The sequence below is a fragment of the Benincasa hispida genome, chromosome 8 (genome assembly GCF_009727055.1).
Source record: "Benincasa hispida cultivar B227 chromosome 8, ASM972705v1, whole genome shotgun sequence".
In the NCBI taxonomy this organism is placed as follows: domain Eukaryota; kingdom Viridiplantae; phylum Streptophyta; class Magnoliopsida; order Cucurbitales; family Cucurbitaceae; genus Benincasa; species Benincasa hispida.
In genome coordinates this window covers 50,136,213-50,156,905 of record NC_052356.1, presented here as the reverse complement: position 1 = coordinate 50,156,905, position 20,693 = coordinate 50,136,213, and the positions used below count along the sequence as shown (strand labels likewise).

The window sequence follows — 20,693 nt, the reverse complement described above, 5'->3', positions numbered from 1 at the left end:
TTGATGAAAGGATTGTCAAGAGAGCAAGTCACATATACATTAAGGGGAATCAAGCTAAAGCCTATGAAATGAGTTATTTTATAGTAACCTAACCTAGTTGACTAGAGATCCCAAGATCTAGGTTTAGTTGGCAAACTAGTTGGATAATTCATAATTGACACACTAAGAAACTTATAGTTTCTTTCCATTTCTATGATGTTCTAGAGCGTGTGATCTATTGATGTTAAGGTTATATTGATATCTTGTTTTACAAGAGGAGTAGTGACATGATGCTTTTAACCAATATTACCTATATGAGAGTAGAAGTGGGTCGCTTCTATGAGAACTTTTTAAATAGCTCATATTCTTTAAAGCTCTCATGAATTCAGGATTTTGTCCAAGACCAAAATGGACACAAAGTATAGAACTTAGAGATACAAGACGAGTTGTATGTGATGTTATCTAAATTCACCAATGGAAAGGATAGTTCCAGAGCTTAGTCTTACTATTTCTTCGATAAATTCGATGGATATTCACTAAGGAAGGTTGAAGTCCAGAAGACACATCTTGTGATGCATAGCTTGTCTATTTGCTCTCAATAGTTTTGTTTGATTTTTCTCAGTTTCTTTCACGTGAGGGATTGTTAGATATATATTGTAAGACAAACTGAAAGTTTAGTGAATATTTGAAACATAAAATGAATTTAATTGTGTAGATTAAATTCAATTGTGTAGATTAAATCATTCTTTACAAACTTTCAAATTGAATTGAAACTTCAAATATTAAAATGATGTTTCATGTATAAATTGAACATGTATGAAAGTTAAAATTGTAGTTTTTCCAATTTGAATGAGTTATGTTTGATTTTTGTCGAGTAACAACTCAAATTGAGTTAAATTTGACAAATGTTTCAATTTTTTGTAATTTGGGGAGTTACCAAGTTGCTAGCCTATAAATAGCAACTTGGTTCTTCATTTGTACCATCTCATTCCAAATTGAAGAGTTAACTCTTTTCTTTCTTTTTTTTCTTTGTTCTTAAGTTGAGTTAAAAGCAAGTATCCAAGAGTTCTGCCAAATCTGAGTAGTTTGAGGTTGCAGTTCTATCAGAGTTATTCGTTGTATCCTCCTGGGACAATCACTGTAGTCTGCTTGCAGCCCGTTAAGAGCGAATAATTATCTCCAGGACAACGTTTTACAGAAACGTGCATCGATTACGTTTTGAGTCTCCAAAGGTTTTGAAGTCCTTTTAAGTCTTTGGTTATTTTCATATTTAAGCCTTGTTATATCATCTGCCGTTTGCTTGAGTTTGAATATTATACATTGGGTGTATTATTTCTAGTAATTGAGGTGTAATCAGTTTGCTAATGTATTCAGCTCTATATATACCATTTGTCCCCCAACAAATTCAAAACATATATAATTTTTTTTTTATATCAACCATTTAGTGACAGGCAATGTCTGTCATCTTTTGTTCCAATATTTAAAACTAAAAAATAACGATTTCAAAAATAGCTAACAAACAATATTTTAACAAAAGTTGAATTAGATGACCATTTCGAGACTGGTTCCCGATCAATCACTTAACAAAAATCAGCTATCAACTAATTCTTCTAAAACCAAATTGAAATTATTTTAAATTTTTTTAAAATCAATTTTAACTCATGCCAAACATCATCATTTTAAGGGAAAGTGGTTTTGGCAAGAGAAAAGGTGATTTTGACCATCTGAAAATCACCTGCAAACGTATCCCTAATCTCGTTTCTAAAAACTACTTTTTCTAACCTCTTTCTAATTTTTTTAGATTTTAAATGGAGGGTCCCACACAGTGAAAATACCATTTTGTCCATGTGCCTTCAATTCTACCTTTACCTAACAAACTTTTGAGATTCAATGTAGTGAAAATATGATTTTGTCCCCGTCTCTTTTTTCTTACTTTTTAAGTGGAGGATCCCATATAGTAAAATTACCATTTTGTCTCCGTGCCTTCCATTCTATCCCCTTACGGGAATTTCTATGTTTAAATTAAAAAAAAAAACTTAAACTTACAAGAAAAAAAATTAAATTAGTTTAAGTTTAGAAGAATAAAAAGGAAAAATTGGAATAGTTTAAACTTAAATTTAAACTAACTTAGATTTAAGTTAAAAAAAATGTAATTAGTTTGAGTTTAAAAGAAAAAAATAAAAGCCTATTGGAATTGAAAAATAAATAAATAACTTAAACCTTGGAGAGAAAATTGGCCACGTTGTGCCGTGGACATCCATGCATGTTTCTTGAGAGATAAATTTAAAGAATGGATTTTGTCAAGGTGAGTGTGAGAGAACGAGTCATATATCCAATGTTTAAGGAAAAGCTAATCATAGGCACATGACCGTTTAACTTCAACCACTTGTTGATTTTTTTACCAATTTACTAAATCAATAACATTTGAAGGTGAATTTCAATCATATTAATTCTCTTTGTATATATAGAGAGTTGGATGAATCTAAGTTTAAATTAAGAATTTGCAAAAAAAAAAAAAAAAAAAAAAAAAAAAAAAAAAAAAAAAAAAAAAAAAAAAAAAAAAAAAAAAAAAAAAAAAAACAAAACAAAACAAAAAAAAAAACAAAAAACAAAAAACAAAAAGATAGAAAAGAGGAAAATGACATTATTACCACTGTTGTTATTGTTGGTGTCCAATGCTAAAAGTCAATCGAGTTGTGTTTCGATGTCACAACATACAGTACCAAACCTAATGCAGATATTACTATGGTAAGTATACATTATTAGTTTGATAAACCATTTTAATTTACATAAAATATTTTTATCAATTGAAATGATTTAATTTACGGGCTTTGGCAAGCGCTTGGAAGGAGGCATGTGCATCCAGTACTCCAAGTAAAGTGTTGATTCCAAAAAGAAGTTACGATTAAGTCAATCCAACCTTAAAGGCCCTTGTAAAAGTTCTATTGAGATTCAAATTGAAGGGACATTACAAGCTCTGGTTGACACAAAAGGAGATGGGTTGCTCATTTTGGAATATGTCGATCAATTGACATTGTCAGGTACTGGAGTTTTGGATGGCCAAGGAAAAACAGGTTGGGAAAAGAATGATTGCCATCTAAAGAAAATATGCACCAAACTTCCCATGGTAAATGCTTTGATTATATACTAAATTTTCATTTTTGGCTCAATATTCATTTATAATTTAAGAAAACATAATTTAAATCAACATATGACATTTTAACACGAGGAGTTGTTTTGTTTAATTTGTATAAAATATTGCAGAATTTGAAGTTCAATTTCATCACTAATTCAATAGTGAAGGACATAACTTCATTGGATAGCAAGAACTTTCATATCAATCTTTTGGGTTGCAAAAATATTACCTTTGACCACGTGACAATTATTGCACCAAGGAATAGTCCCAACACTGATGGAATTCACATGAGTAGCTTAGAAGCGATTAACATTCTCAATACCAAAATCGCAACCGGAGATGATTGTATATTTGTGGGAGATAGTAACAAACAAATAGCTATTAGTGATGTTACTTGTGGACCAGGACATGGAATTAGCATAGGAAGTTTGGGCAAATATAGCAAGGAACAAGCTGTGGAAGGAGTTACAGTGAAAAAATGCAAGTTGATTAATACTACAAACGGTGTCAGGATAACAACATGGCCAGACTCTATTGGCACATTCCCAGCCACTGACAAGCATTTTGAAGATATTGAAATGGTTCATGTCAGCAATCCTATCATCATAGACCAAGAATATTGTCCATGGAATCAGTGAAATCGAAAGGTATGTATTAAATTTGCTCCTCATTAATTTTCAACTTATTACATTAAAAACATAATATTTTAGAAAAGTGAAATATCATGTCTGATAATGTATTTTCATTATTCAGGTTCCATAAAAAATTAAGATCAGCAAAGTTAGTTTCAAGAATATTAGAGGCACGTCTGCAACTCCGATTGTAGTCAAACTTGTTTGCAGTAAAAGTATACCATGTGGATGAGTATCTTGGTTTCAAGAATATTAGAGGCACGTCCTTCTTTGTCATTAAGTATTTGATCGTCGAGTGATCAGTGTGGATAAGTATCTTGGTTCCCAACAAATATGCCCGGAATTTTTCCAACGCAAAAATCACAGCCAGGAGTTCCTTCTCTATGGTGGTATAATTTGTTTGAGCAGGGTTTAAAGTTTTACTCACATATGCGATGGGGTGCAAAATTGTTTTTCTCTTTTGCGCTAAAGCTGCCCCCATCACATACCCACTTGTGTCGTACATGATTTCAAATGCAATGTCCAGTTCGGCGCAATCAGTACAGGTGTGGTAATCAGCACATCTTTTAAAACTCTAAATGCGTTGAGGCAGTTGTTGTCAAACTCAAATTTTCTGCCAGTCTCTAGCAACGCACTCAGGCACTTATAATTTGATGAATGTAATGTGCATGCATAATGATGTGCTACAAGCTTATGTTTCCATAAACTTGTAACGCAAAATGTATTGTTGCTCATATACATTTTATGCGATACTACTTCTAGATGTATGTGTTATTAATGAAATGCTTGTAGTATACTATATGTTGTCACATGTTTCCTTGCGTTGAAACCAAGTATAATTCCACTGCAAGTTTCTCGGAGTGATCCAAGGTCGAACACAGGGATTGCTTAGTTAATGCGTTACGTTCGTGATATATGCGACCGAGGGTTTTTTAATTAATAAAATTTGTGTTTATACGAGTATTTAAAGTTACGGTAAAGTAAAATTGCGTGGTAAAGTAAAGTTACGTTAATAACATAAAAGTGCATAAAAGTAAACCTAAGCTATCATGATACAACATACAGGATATTGATACATGATACTGAGTTTGAGACTGACTGTGAAGATTATAAAAAAAGGTCGTGTTATGCCTGTCTCTTATACACATCTAGATGTGTATAAGAGACAGGAAATAGAAAGGGTAATTAATATAAACATTGCAAGTTCATTAATTGCGTTAAAGATATAACTACGGTTTCGCTTTCCCTTGGCGTACACCTCTCGGTGATCGGCCGTGTTCCCACATCTATGTGGTGAAACAGGAATGAACGTAATGAACGCAAGGTTGCTTCCATCTCTGGAAGTACTTCTCGCTTTAGTTAATGCATTCTTCCAACCTTCTCTCGACAGGAGAAATGGCATCTTCACTTCTGCTCTCACAGGTGAAGATGCCATCTAGCATGCTTTAGCTAAACATATTTATGTCTTTAGCACAGATTAATTTACTTGTTAGATTCAGGCTAATTACCAAGAGATTAAGAAAATATCATGGAGAAAGCGATTAATGGAGGAACGAAAATAGACAGAAAGATGGAGATGAAAATGATCTTGACATTCAATACTAATATTTAGCGTCTATACATGGTGTGAATGATAGAGATTAAGAAGATGAATACAATTGATGATAAAGAGATAAAAACAAATACAGAAGAGTGCCAATGTCTTGACACAGATCTGGACGGTGGATTTGCTTGTCGACGTATGGATTGATTGAAGAGAAGAGCTTCCCGCTCAGGCTTGCTCGTCCGGTAGAAGTGACCTTGGTACAGAGCTTCGACGACGAGGATTGAAAGGATTTTCCCTGAGACTCACCTCTCAGCCTTGTCTCTTAAATCTTCTCGGATCTTCTCCGATCAGGCTCTTCAAACCAGTCTCTCTCTCAATATACAAATATTAAAATATGCCTGTATCAAGTATATTTTGCAATAGAATTTCAGAGGCTATTTATAGGCTCGGCTTTGACTCTCTGCAGTGTGGACCCCACTTTATTGTTATTGAAATTTCGGAAATGGTGGAGTGAATATTCCTTCTGTTACATGATCAATCCCATCAGAAATACACAACGGTCAGTTGTACACGTGTTTGAACCCTCCGCAATTGCATTTCTCTTTTGCATCTTAAGCCATGAACGCATACGGTGACTTGATTTACAAAACAGACTTGAAATATTCTTTTCTACCATCGCAATGGTGTCAGTGGATGTATTGATGACAAATTATAATTCTTGCATTTCTTAGCTAATTTCCATACAATTGACGCAACTTTCCTTTCTTTTGGCCGCAATATCTAAATAAAGCAGTATAAATAATTTGTAATTCTACATGCTATCACTGGTCATTGCAAAGGAAAGCAAGAAGGTGAGTTAAGAATTTCTTAAGAATAATGCATGCTTGAGGACAAGCATGATTCTAAGTTTGGGGGTGCGATGATGGGCAGAAATGTACGTCATCTTAGGCCTTTTATTTAGAATTATGAAGGTTGTTAAGTAGAATATGTGGCGATTATGTTAGAAATTTATGAGAAAATGAGTTTGCATCATTCAACATTAAGAATCTCAGCTAACCCACTATTATGCATTATTATGTGTTCAATTTTTTATCTTTGTAGTTAACGCAGGAAGCGGACGCATACACAAAAGCCGGGCTATCGCAAAGATGACCGCATGCGGAGAATTTCTCCATCGCAAAGGCGAACGCATACGTTCAACGCATGGGTGTTGCGGTAATCGACCATATACATCCATCGCATAGGATTTGCGATCATCAAGCGATTGCGGTCATCGCATAAAAGTTGCGGTCATCAAGCGAATGCAGTCATCGCGATTGCGGCTACACGATGATAACCATAATAGCAGGATGAACACAAGGTTGGTGGAATGGAAACATTAACGCATATCTTGGGAGAATCAAAAGATGATGTTGGCATTTCATCTACCATGCCATTAGAAGCAGAGGTTCAGAAAAGGACCATCACGCCGCGAATGTCAGAATCAGAGCGGGTCCATTAATGCTGTCAGCGATCAACCTATAAATAGAAGCCAATGAGCAGAATTTCATTTTATCCAAGGTTTTTTGCTTGAGGCTCTCCTTAGGGCGGATCTTTGTGATCCAGACCAAAGCGTGAGTACCAAGCTTGAGAGTTCTTCATTTCCTTCATCAATTCCGAGTGACGACCAGAGCCTTTGACGGAGTTAGATCTCAAGAGAGTCAATTCCACCGCCCTTCCATGGCACCACCGGTAGCCTTGACACACATCTACTTGAAGCAAGACATTGCTTCCAGCTGGTCCTTTCATTTTATCTTCTTTCCTTATATTGTATCGTATTACATTTTGGCTTAAGGAATTAATACATTTTGTGATAAATACATTTCTATATTTTCTTCGATTCCATCTCCATCTTCCTTTACTTAGAATCCTTGACTTTCATCGCATCATTGAGTAAGATTGCTAGAGTATCACATACTTAATCATGCGGCATTGGAATATGAAGCATGTAGCAAACCACCGGGAGGTGTGCGTTGCATAGTGTGTGAGAAAATCTTATTTGCTTAGTGTGAAGCTGTAGCAATGCTTGTCTATAAGCAGATGCAATGCTTGTCTATGAGTAAAGTCAGCAACAACTAACTGTCTGGGAGGGTAAGTGATTGGTCGCATTAAGCAGTGTAAGCAAGTGTTCACTAGAGATAGGAATAGTCTTACGTCAACCATGTTTATGCGATTACCTTGTCTTATGAGCGCATCATTCATCATTTAGGCATACTTGGGAGAGTAGTCTAAAAACCAAATCTAGACTTGGGAGAGCGGATTGGATTGCATAAGCAAGAATGGAGACATAGAAATAAGTTCCGTTATCTAATACAAATCACATGCATTTGTGGTGGGCGTGTATGGCATGATTGCATTAGTCTGCATTGGCTGGGGTTGCCCTTGCGGTCAAGCTTAGTGTTTCGATGAAAACATCCTCACATTTTATCTATTTTTCCATTCATTTACTACGCGTCAACAATTGTCATGTCTCTACCTATCAATCGTACTTTGTCCTAGAATTTCTTGCATCTTTGATATTTGCTCGTATTTTCCTTATGAGTCAGAGTTAGTTGTTAAGTCTTTTCTTTCTTTTGACTCTTTTGGGTTATTTTTCTTTTGATTCTTTTTTTTTCTTCTTTTTTACCGAATAGTAGAAAACTCAAATTCGACCTGTCTGGTTCTTGTAAGAGGATGAGTTTTCTTATAGCCCTTACAGGCTATATAGATTCATCTAAGAGAGGACTGGAAAAATATGAGAATTTTTATGTACTTTGAAAAGAATAAAAGATGGGTCGCGTCGAGTGATCGACGCTAAAAATTTTCCTTTCCTGGAGGTAGCCAGGCGTAAAAAATAAAACAACTTTTTTTCGCTTTCTTTATTAGCTTTCTAGGTTCAAAAAATTATAGACTAACTTTTTTCTTTTTTCTTGTAGCTTTTCTTTTCCGTTCTTTTTCTTTTCTTTTCTCTTCTTTTGTATGAACAACAAAAATGAAAGAAAAAGAAAATTTGATGTAGGAAAAGAACCATAAAGAACAACAAAATAAAGTAAGAAAAATTTCTACCACCACCCATTGCACGAAATCAGGGGAGTTTTATGTTCCCTTTTTTTTTTGTCTTCAAGCTCATATTTTAGTTTTATAAACATTGAGGACAATGTTTAATTTCTAAGTTGGGGTGGGAGTGCATTGCATGTTCTTAACATTTTTTTTAAGGTTGTTAAAAATGAGCCTTACAAAAAAGTTTTGTTCCATTATCTCTGTCATCTTTGCATATCTGGAACCTTTGAGCACCTGAGCTCGAGTTATGTGGATTTGATAATCTTGCTTAAATATATCTTGATTAGGCTCTATTACATTTCTATAGTATTCTCTTTTATTCTCTTAAGAAACACAATATCATTATCTTAGCATTTTTCCTTTTTAATTTTTCTCTCTCTCTTTTTGCTTTCAATGCATGATTCATTTCTAAGTATGTTCGTTCATTCAAGAATAATATTCAATTTGTTTGTTTTGATCATTTGTTTTTCTTAATCTTTTGATTCTTATCAATGAACTTTGATGACACATTCCCTCAAGCAATGATACAAATCAAATTTACTTCTTAAATTTATTTCTAACAAAATTTTAAAACTCATTTTTCAAAAGAATCTTTATTTTCCTTTTTAACTTCGTACAAAATCGAATGCCTAGTCTTTAGATTTAGTTAGAATCTCAAACTCTTAGAAACGTCATACCCACTTAATTTTCTTTGTCACCCTAATAGGACAAACTTTGGTCTAAGGTAAACTATCTTATTTTAGAGATAAGTCTAGACAAAGAGGATAAAAAAGGGCCTAGAGTTTAATAAAAAAAAATTGCTAGCACAAAAAAAAAAAAAAAACAAAGAAAATAGCAAGCGTGCTTTTGCTTATTTATCTTAACCTTCACTAATGTGTCTTGTGTATAGATAGACGTGAAAATAGCTACCTCTATCGTGTTAGTTAGGGCTCACAAGAAAATACCGATAGGTTCCCTGTAATGTGAGTGTGAAAGCTATCCCTCTAGGTAAAAGAAATGCCATTTACATTTTGTGTATGTGAGTTTAAAAGGCACCCTTGTCCTAGAAGTGTCTCTCTTTTTTACAAAATAGATATTCTTTCGACCAATAACCGAGTTAGTGTAAGGCAAAATGGAATTGAGAGTTGGATATAGCCTTTCTACTAGTTTTAGCCTTTAAATAAACTAAAACTAAGTAATCTCTTCTTTTATGACTTTACAAGAAAAAGATGTTTTCTTTTCGAAAAATAGGCTTCAATTCTTTGTTAGAAAAATTTTAAAGGTTTAAATGCCCATTTGTATCATTCGTTTGCTTGATTGTTGAAAGGAGAGAGAATCAAATTTTTAGTAAACCACATGTTCGTGAATCGTGATGTGTGCTAGGAGTGTATTATAAATGAAGATGGAAGACAAGATTATTGTGAATGAAGATGAATGGTGAATTACTTCTCTAGGTGAGAAGATTAGGTGATGCATTTGTGGGATGCGTTACACTTTGTCTAATGCATACAAGTTTTTCCTTAGTTAGATCCAAGTATAAATCTAATTCACGCTAGACTAACGCAGACCATGCATTGCAACAGATGCAGAAGGTTTCTAAATAAATGTTGGATTTTTATCTACACTAATTTTACTGCATGCATACAAGAAGACACAAGAGTTCAAATGAAACACAGGGTTTAAGGGAATAATGGTGTTAAGTGATAAGGGTATGCGTTGATCCAGTAACATGAACACGTAAGAGTGTGGGTAAAGATGAGAGATTAGAGATGCTTGTTTACAATCCAAATGTATGTAGTTGCGTTAGGTTTCCGTTTATCTAATCATTGAACATTTCTTAATGTGAATGTCACATGTTCTTATTTCTAGGGTGCATGCGTTGGTTACAGAAAGCAGTGAAACACAAGTATTTTTATCTTTAAAGCTACTGTACGTTCTAACTCAATGCATTTTTAGCTATCTTATTCTCTCGAATGGTTTTAGTTGAGATGACTTCAACCAGATGATCAAAATGATTAAAGCTTTAGAAATTAAGCATGCACAAAGTCACAAACACTTCTAACACAATAGAATGTTAGCAAAGGCAAAAGTAAAGGAACAAATGCACGATTTTATAAAGAATGAAATTGATTCTCTCAAATGGTTTTAGTTGAGATGACTTCAACCAGATGATCAAAATGATTAAAGCTTTAGAAATTAAGCATGCATAAAGTCACAAACACATCTAACATAATAGAATGTAAGCAGAGGCAAAAGTAATGGATCAAATGCACAATATTATAAAGAACGAAAATGTCTTTACAATGGTAACACTTAATCGCATGAGATGATAAATGGAAATGAAGTGAAAAGAAAAGAGTCAAGCCGCAGAGTTCAATCTCTTCTCCTCTTTAGCTTGATCTTAATGTGTGTACAACCAACTAAGGAAATGAAGAAGAATTCTCTCTCGATCTTGGTCTTCTACAATTCTCCTTGATCAATAATGACAATGGTTCTTTTCCTCTCGTGTTCTTCTTACAACAATAAAACTATAATCTAAGCTCTAAAATGCTCTATCTATGTTATGCTCTTTATCTCCGGTTGCATGTCTTCCTATTTATAAGCGTTTTCTCTCAGCAACTTGTGATATGACAGCATTAATTTCCATGCTCTGGTCAGTCACCTACCATTTCAGTTGCTTTTCAAGCGCTGACATTCAGATACCCATACTTGCAAGTGGTGATTTGACAGGAACAACACGAACCAATATATCTTCTCTGCATTGGAATCCTTCAGACGCATGTCTTTGCGTTAGCTGGGCCCATGACACTAGCGAATTAAATATTGTGATAAGATGCGTTAGTGATGCATTTTTATAAAAAATAATGTTTTTGTAAAAGCTAGTAGTGTTTGAGGAATTCCATGCATTTTTCTTTAAGACAAATGAGTTTTTATCATTGAGAATCCTGATTGTTCCAACTTTTGAGAGACAATAACTTGTATTTTTACAAGTTATCACCACATGAACATATTAACATTTTTTAATGACTTCTTTGAATGAATGCACGATTGATATTCATGTTTTTGCTTGAATGTATGCATAATTTAGACTTGCTCGAAACGACCAAGAGTTAAGTTGGTGGTGTTTTGTTAGGTTTTTAAAAGATGTATATTTTCTATGTTAATTCCCCCAAATGGTGTTGATTATTTGCTCTAATTGCTAATTTTGTAGGTAAAACAGTCCCTGAGGCATTTAAGAGTCACTACAAGAAAATTGGGACCAAAGGATAAAAAATTACCAAAAAAATAAACTAAATTGAAGAGAACCAGAAAGTTACTAAATTGGCATCAAGTATAATCGAGTATAAAAACCATCAAGTAAAGGTAATCAAGAATCGAGTAATCGTGTATAATCAACCATCGAGTAATCAAGTATAATCAACTATCAGGTAATCGAGCATCCAGTAATTACTAGATACCATCGAGTATAATCGATCATTGAGCATCAAAGACCATCAAGTAATTACCAACGAGGCCATCATGCATCGAGTATCGAGTAAAGGCCATCATGCATCGAGTATCGAGTTGAAGACAGAACACTCGCTTTTTCTGCAAAACTTGATGCATTGCAACGCACCCCACAACATTGCAACGCTTCAGATTTTGACACAATTCATCCCGCGTGCCTTGCCAACCAAGCGTTATGCAACATTGCAATGTTAGCCCAATGCTTCTTGGCTTTTCTAGGATTTAGCATTGCAACGCTAGCCTTAGCATCGCGACGCTATGCCTGCAAGTATAAATAGTTTTCTTTCATTTTTGCTGATGGCAGAAAGCACGATTTCGATGGAGGCTGGAAATTCTCTCTGTATCAATTAGTTTCTATGGTAATTTTGTTTCCTACCTAGGTCAGTTTTTTATTTCTTTTTTAATCGTAATCAATAACTTGTAATTCTTCATGAAATTGTCTATGGATTTGTGAAGTAATTCAATCTTGTTTCTATTTCAAAAGTTATTGCAAGTTCTTTTGAGTTTTCTATTTTTCTTTATTATTAGCAATCTGAATTTGAGCATTCTTGAATCCGTTTTTAATTCTTGAAGCATGTTGAATGAACTATATCTTGAACGTGTTTAGTCTAGATGTTTGATTTTGTCATATTCACTCATGATTGAATACGTTGCTTTTAATGTGTTCGATAGAATGTCTAGTCAAGATCTCTAAGAGGCAATAGTAATTGTATGTTGAAGGCTGACTATCCTAGGATGTACTAATTCTAAATTTGGAGAAAATTTTGTTAATTGAGTAAGGTATCTTAACAATTAATCGATGCAATTGAACCCTAGAACTCAATGCGCGTGTTTTCTCTTCTATATGGCCACTAAGGAAGACAATAGAGGTAGAAGCATGTAGATAGATTAGGGTTAGGGCTATCCTACCTTAATAGTTGATTAGGACGCTTTCTTGACTAGGTTATGCTAGTTGTCCGCCTTTGTAGAGACTAGTTTAATGTAGCTTAAGTAGGTAGTTCCGTGCTTAATTCGATAGTGAATTAAACTTTTAGAATTCAATGATAAGAATTGCAATGAACGTCTAACTTGGATTAGAAACAAGATTGTTCTAAACTTGGTTACAACTATCCTTTATCTTTTGATTTTTAGCATGTTTCTTGTCTTAATAAAAAAAAAAAAACCTCATTTTATAGCTTTCATAGTTAAGCTTGGTTAAAGAAAATACCAAATAACATTTCCATGTGGATTGACCTCTTACTTCCACTTTAACTACTAGTTAGTTTAGGTTGATGTTTGAGCTTTACAAATATCGTTTCTTTCGGGTTAGGTAGAATTAATGACATCTACTTAGCTCGGAATAGTATTCCATGTTCTATCAAATATTCTTGGAATTCTAAATCCATATACCCTTCACCCCAATCAGATTGAAGTATTTTAATTATTTTACCTAAGAGGTTTTCAACTTCAGCATTATACTCTTTGAACTTTTCAAAAGCTTTGGACTTATGTTCCATTAGGTATAAGTAACCATACCTTGAATAATCATCTATAAAAGAGATGAAGTATTTATACCCTCGATCCGAATGTATGAGCTCTAAGGACTTTTTAGCTCTATAATCTTTTCCACTAAAAGGTCTTTTAGTCATTTTTCTTTTGAGACAATATTCACATGGTTGTAATGAATCATTTTCTAACTTGCTTAGAAGTTCATTCTTTACCAATCTCCCGATCCGATCGAGATTTATGTGCCCTAATCTCAAATTCCAAAAGTACGTATCATTGATACTTGAAGAAATTCTTCACCTTTTAGTTTGAGTATTAGCAGTTTTAAATATCTCATGATTTAAAAGTGCTTTTTGATTCAGTTGGTCTTAACACATATAAGTTGTCTTCTTCTTTAGCTGAATAAATAATTAAACCATTTTCATAATGAATACTTCATTTGAATTAAAAGAAATTGAGTATGATTGGTCAATTAAACAAGAAATAGAAGCACGGTTCCTCTTCATCTTAGGAACAATGTATAAGTTTTCTAAAAACAAAAATTTATTTAAAAAAGATGACTTAGCAGCTCTCACTGCACGAGCTGAAATGGCATCTCCTGTTCCAACCTTGAGCGTCATTCCACCCTCTTCTAGCTGCTGGAAGGAACTAATTCGCTGTAAAGAAAAACAGACGTGATTAGTGGCTTCTGAATTAAGTATTCAGCCATCATGGTTATTTACCACTAAACAAGTTTCCAGGACTAGTAAATCATATTTACCTTCCTTCTCTTTCTTCTTCTAAGCAAGGTACTTAGGGCAATTGTGTTTTTAGTGACCATCCATATTAGAGTGGAAGAATTTGCCCATGCCTTTACAAGCAGTAGAAGCCTTTCCCTTCCCTCAATTCTTTTTCTGGATCCTTTTTAGTATAAAAAATTAAAGGAACGAACATAGTTCTAGAGGATGAACCCTTATAGAACCTTTTAGATTGGGCATCATTTGCCTCTCTTTCTTCTGGTCCCTTACCTTTCATGAGGGACTAAAAAGTCTGTAACTCGTTCAGAAGGGTAGTCAGATTGTACTATATTTTGTTCATTACCACATTGCTACGCAATTGAAGAAAACTCTTCGGAAGACATTCCAAAATTGAGGACACCTAAATCTGCTCCTCTATGACTACATTGTTCATTTCGGTGACATTGAAATGGACCATCAAGTCGAGAACATGTTCTCTCACTGATTGACTCTCTTTCATGAACACATTGTAAATGTACTTTGTCATTGGCCTTCATCCAATGGTCATAAGCATCCTTCAAAGCTTGAGATGCATTTCGTGCGAGGACTGGAGGACATTTCTCCGTGAGTTAGATTTCATATCGCATAGTTTTCACCGGTTAATTTCTCATTTTTAAACAAATATCTGATTGTGGAAGACATACTGAAACATATAAAAATTGATTGACCTTATTATTTATCTTTGTCATAACTCATTACCTAATTACCAATCAATTTAGCGAAAACACATGTAATCATAGAATCCTAATTAAACTATTGATTTTAGTTTATGCAACGATACTTCAAAGGTTTAGAGCAACAACCACTGAAGGGTGATCAACTACTACTTGAAGGAATCCTTGTGAGGGGATCCTTGAGCGGAAGTGGATCTACCTAAATCACATTTTTACAGAATTGAAATTTTTTCACACAAAATCATGCATTTAATTTCATAAAAATACAACATGCTTAAACATAAATTGCAAAAGAAATAAATTAGGTTTCAGAAAACCCTTACATTTGAAGAAAATTTGAAGGCACAAAAAATCTTCAAGAATCCTTCTTCTCTGTGAAGAACACAAATACCAAAAGACAACACCACTTGGAGACCACAGTATTCTCAAGTAGAGAACTCAAGAGTTGTAGGCTCTGACTATTTTTGATTTTTATGAGGGAAGGGAAAAAGATTAAGAGAAGAGAGGAGGAGATGAGGAATTTATTCTTTTGAGAACTCTTTCAAAAGCACAAAATTCTTCTACGTGAAAAATCTAGGAAGAAGAAGGAGAAACACAAAAACACACTCCCTCTGTCAACCACCCACACAATACGTGGGTTGAGAGAAAATTGGGGAGGGAAGTTAATTCTCTCCCTATAATTCAAACATAAAATAATTAATTTTAAAAAATTAAATCAATTAACTTAAATAACACACACACACACACACACACACACACATAATAACTAATTTATTATACATCTAGACACAACTATATGTTATATCACATATAACATATAACCTATAGTTTTTATATTGTATCAAATACAATATAGCCTATAGTTTCAATTTTTGTCACCAATGGCTTTTAATATAAATCACATTTACATAAAATTTAATTACATGAATCCAATTCATATAATCAATATTTAAATCATATTCAAATATTTATTTCTTCTCATAAACACTTAATATTATAATGTATCAAATACATTATAATAATTATATCACATATAATTAAAATTTAATTAATTATATCATATACAATTAATTCCCTCAATTAATTTGAACAATTCAAATTAATCCAAAAACTGATTCTCATTTATTCTCGTTGAGATACCGAGGAGGCCTCATGGACCTGTAGCTTTAAGCTCTAACGGTATGTGAATATTTAATTAAACTCTTTAATTAAATTATTCACCATCCGTTAACTATTGCACTCTTCGCACTACAAATATATTCTATATCCATTGGATATAACCAATGAACAGTACGATGACCCTTCACAAATTGCTCATAAGTACAGCTGGATCAAAATTACCGTTTTATGCCTGTAGTTATATCTAAGCCCTTAAGTACCACTGATCCCTCTAATGAACAATAAATCATAGTCCAACTATGATAAAACCCCTCTCAGGCCAGAAGAAAGTATGGCGCCACATTGTTCAAGTTTTGAAATCAACCCTTAAGGGAGCAATTTATCTACGTGCCCTGACAAGAGTGACTTCCTTCTTGTGGAACTGTGTTCCCCACTTCCCAATCAGAAGAATCCCTAAAATGGTAGGCTTGTTGAGTCGGCGATCTAGTCACTTTCATCCATACAAATTAAAGGATCACTCTCATTGGCAGGAGTTCACAACTCACTTAAGATTTAGGTCATGTTACTTATGGTCATCCAGGTGAAATGTAAGTCTCTATTATGAATGCCGTTATATAAAGAGACTAAACATTTCATGGTCCAGTCTTATACAAACTCCTTTGTATAGAATATCTCCACTCACATGTCTCCACATGAATGATTAAGATTAGATCATTTGTAGCAATTTACAATAATTGTAATACCTACAAAGCGGGCCATACTCGTAGTGTCACAAAGATATGGTATCCAACCTTATCCTTCAACTACAGACCATTTAGATTATCATTTAAATACGATCCACCTATATTTCTCTACAGAAATGTTTAAGCTACAAGATAACCTTGGATGTTCGTTTATTTGTTTATGGTTAATGCAACTAATTTTGAAATACAACATCACATATTTTATTACATAAATAAAATGTTTGTACATTACAATTACAAACTATGGGACTTTACGAGATTTAGGGCATCAACCCCAACACTCCTCCCCTGAATTGAAAAAATCTCAGCCAATCAATAATACCATAATAACTCTTATTCCTATAGTTTTAGCTACCGTTGTTTCGGTCAATTCATCTTGTAAATGTGACCCTCTCATTTTCGGATCCTAGAAGTACGCTTCAAAAAGCAATCGAAGGGAAAGACAACCGTTGAAGATTAACCTAAGAAATCTTATCCATTGCTAGATTTTGTGTTGTTCCGACCCTTATAATCAGACCCTCCCAAGGGATGGTTACTCTAGGACGGCAAGTAGGCGGACCATAGAAATCTCACGGTGCAACCTAATGGTGGAGACCGTAGGATACATTGACACACATCCCTCTTCCACTTACTATGAAGACTTTCCCCATTCACCTTGTTATTGACCCATGCAAACACTTTCTAAAGGGAGGCATGTGCCCAGGGCGATACGAAGCCAAGCATGGATCCCATGGTGTAAACTCTTGGGGACGTGGGAGCTGACATTTGATATATCATATATACTAACTTCCTTCCACTAAACTTCCTCCCAGCTAACAAATTTATCTAAGTAATTTAAATTTGCTCAATATAACATTTTTATTGAATAATTTAACAATACTTGATTTCATTTATTAAACTCATTTAATAAAATTAATCATTTATTTTATGCTTATAAAATATTTGCCCAATTCACCTTCCAGGTTGGTTCTCAGGTGTAGGTGTTTCGTTTCCTTCAGCTTAAATACCCCTTCCTTGACAGAACCTTCCTTAGACAACGGTTCCTTATGGGCAATTATTTTATAAATTTAATCTTCTATTGAAATTCATTTTGATCTTATTAAAACAAATCAAAAAGATTAACCTATTCCTAATTCCATTAGAAAGAACATAAGTCAATTTTGAACAATTTAAAATAATTTAGACCTTTGTTTGCATGCAATCTAGATTATAGATTTTAATCTATTTCATTAATAACATAACTCTTTATAAATTTATCAATTATTAAATCTATAAAAACTTCAAGTATTCACATAAATCATTCCATTATTTATTAGAACAATTTTAATATATAGTATGATGCATGGACATTCTTAGGTTAATCATACATCACTAACGTAATACTTATAGTATGATATGTGAGCATGCTAATTCAATCATGCATCTATAGAATACAAGCCTTTATATGTAATTATGATGCATGTACATGTTTATTCTAAGGTGGGAATTTTGAATCTATATGGCGTACAATATGTAATATGAATTCAAAAAATAATTTAAAACATACATCCAATACATAACTAAATTAAATAACAAAAATTTGACCGATTTTTGGAACCCTAATACAAAATTAATGTTGGATTTTATGTCCTAAAACTCGTAGTTTGTAAATTAATAAACATATTCTATTTTGTTTTTCGATAAAGTTGTTATTGAAATTGTAATCTTGAATCCAATAAACTAAGGTCCTGGGGCAATTTAATGTAGTTTGAACTTTATGTAGTGACATAAATGTGGATCAAGTTCAAATATATAGCCAAACTGGTCTATATTATATGAATAAGGTTAGACGCCTTATTCTAGGGACACTATGGATGCGGCCCACTTTGTAGTTATTATAAACGATGTGATCCTGAATCGTTCATATAGAGATATGTGAGTGGGAGCATCCTATGTAAAGAGTTTACATAAGACTGAACCATGAAATAGTCACTTTTTACATTCTAAATGTTGTTTGATGTATAAAACTGACTATTTCGTTCATTGATGACCTAGGTAACTTAATCTTAATCCTGAGCTGACTACGAACTCCTGTTCACTCAGAATTATCCTTAGATCTGCATAGGTGAGGGCAGCTCATCATCTCTGGCCCAATAAGCCTCCCATTTCAGGGGTAAGATCGATTGGATAGCTGGGAACATAGGGTGCAAGATGGAATTCACTCCTACCTATTATAGGGATAGTAGATAGGTTGTTCCCTTTAGTACTGAATCCAGGTCTTGAACAAGGGGCCCCACCCTCTCCTTGGCTTAAGAGGGATTCGATTTATAGGTTGGACCTTAAACAATTGTTCATTAGAGGATCGGTGGAACTTAAGGAACAAGATGTAGTCTTAGGGGTAAAACAGTTTTTATGACCCAGCCGAGATTACAAACAACCTGTGAAAGATTAGCTTACTAATCATGGTTATATAAAATGGACACAAATATATCTATAGTGAGGGGAGTGCAACTACGGGACTATAGTGGAATGACCCGTTAGTTAACAAATGTTGATTAACTCCGTCTAAAGAGTTTAGCCAGCTAATCTTGGATCGTTGGAGCCCATGATCTATAGGTCCATTAGGTTCCCCTACTAGCTCATATGGAATAAACTTAGAATAGTATGATAGAATGATTCGAATTGTTCGAATTAGGTGAAGAGAGAGAAACCGACAAGCATATGTGATATAGTGGTCGGATTTTTCAGTTTAGAGATACAGCTTTAATATTTAAATGTGATTTAAATATCAAGAATATGAATACGTTCATATTCGGAAGCTCGAAAATAATGGAAATGGTCAAATATGTAAAAAGTCAAAGAGTTGACTTTTGACTTTGAAAAGTCAAACTTTGACCGACCTTGTATTCAAATGTGATTTTAATTTCGAGAAAATGAATGTTGATTCTTGCTCGGGAGGTCAAAATTAGTCAACACGAAAAAAATCATAAAAAGTCAAAATGTTGACTTTTTGTTCAAAGTTTGACTTTGACCAAATGACTATTTTGCCCTTTGACTAAAGTTAGTGGGAAAATCCAAACTTTTGTTGGATAATTCCACTAACAAAATAGTGGGCTAGGTGTTGGCTTATAGTGGAGACATTAAACCCACTAAGATAGTGGGTTATAGGTGTTGGGTTTTTATGGATTTGGTTCATGCAATTGTTGCATGGTTTTTTTCTATAAAATGAGCTTTCATTTTGAATGAAAAAAGTTTTGTCATTTTGCCAATTTTTTTTTTTTTTTTTAATTTGGGCTAGAAAAATCATATTTCTGGAGAAAAATTTAAAACCCAAACGTAATCCAAAATTCCATTTCTTTTTTCCATCTCTTTCTCTCTCTCGATTTTATTCATCCACTGGGTCCCACAACTCAGTTCTGAGTCCAAAGGATAGTAGGTCAACTCTAGTGGTGGTCTGAAAGAGTTCGGGTCGAGATTCAATAAGGAAAAGCAGTTTTCGAGAGCTTCAAAGGTAAGTTAATTACTGTTTTTTTTCCTTCAAATTGCATGTTTTTTCCTTTAAATTAAAAGAAATTAGAGTGTAATTAGATCCTTTTTCCTCTACATTTGTCTCATGTTCCATCATGTGGTATCAGAGCATGCTAGAATTACGCTCAATTGCTTTTGGTGGGTGTTTTTTTCCTATCTATTCAAATGTTGAATGAAATGTGGACTAAAGTGTATTTATTATGATTTTGGCATTGTTTTTCACTAAATTTCTTATGGAAATTTGTAATTGCTCACATGTTTATGAGCATTAATGTGTGAAAAAAGGGTCTGTAAATTTGTCGGAGTCATTAGAGTTGAAATTAGGCTGTAATTTCTTGTTTCCGAGAGAGAGAACAACAGCAAATTGAAGAAAAATGCATCACAGACCCGAATTTGGCCACCAGACCCGAGAGAAGGCTCCAAGACCCGACTCAACCCGGTTCACCACCTAGATTTTCTCACACGCACACCTGCCCGGCCGAATCCGACCTGAGCGCTCGCCCGCTCTTATTCGCGCGACCCAGTTCGAAGC

The 20,693-nt window shown here is 33.9% G+C and overlaps 1 pseudogene; it reads left to right on the top strand.

Annotated features, from left to right (window-relative positions):
• The first annotated feature begins 2,617 nt into the window (after positions 1-2,617).
• Positions 2,618-3,979, top strand: LOC120084106 (annotated as a pseudogene).
• Positions 3,980-20,693: the final 16,714 nt, after the last annotated feature.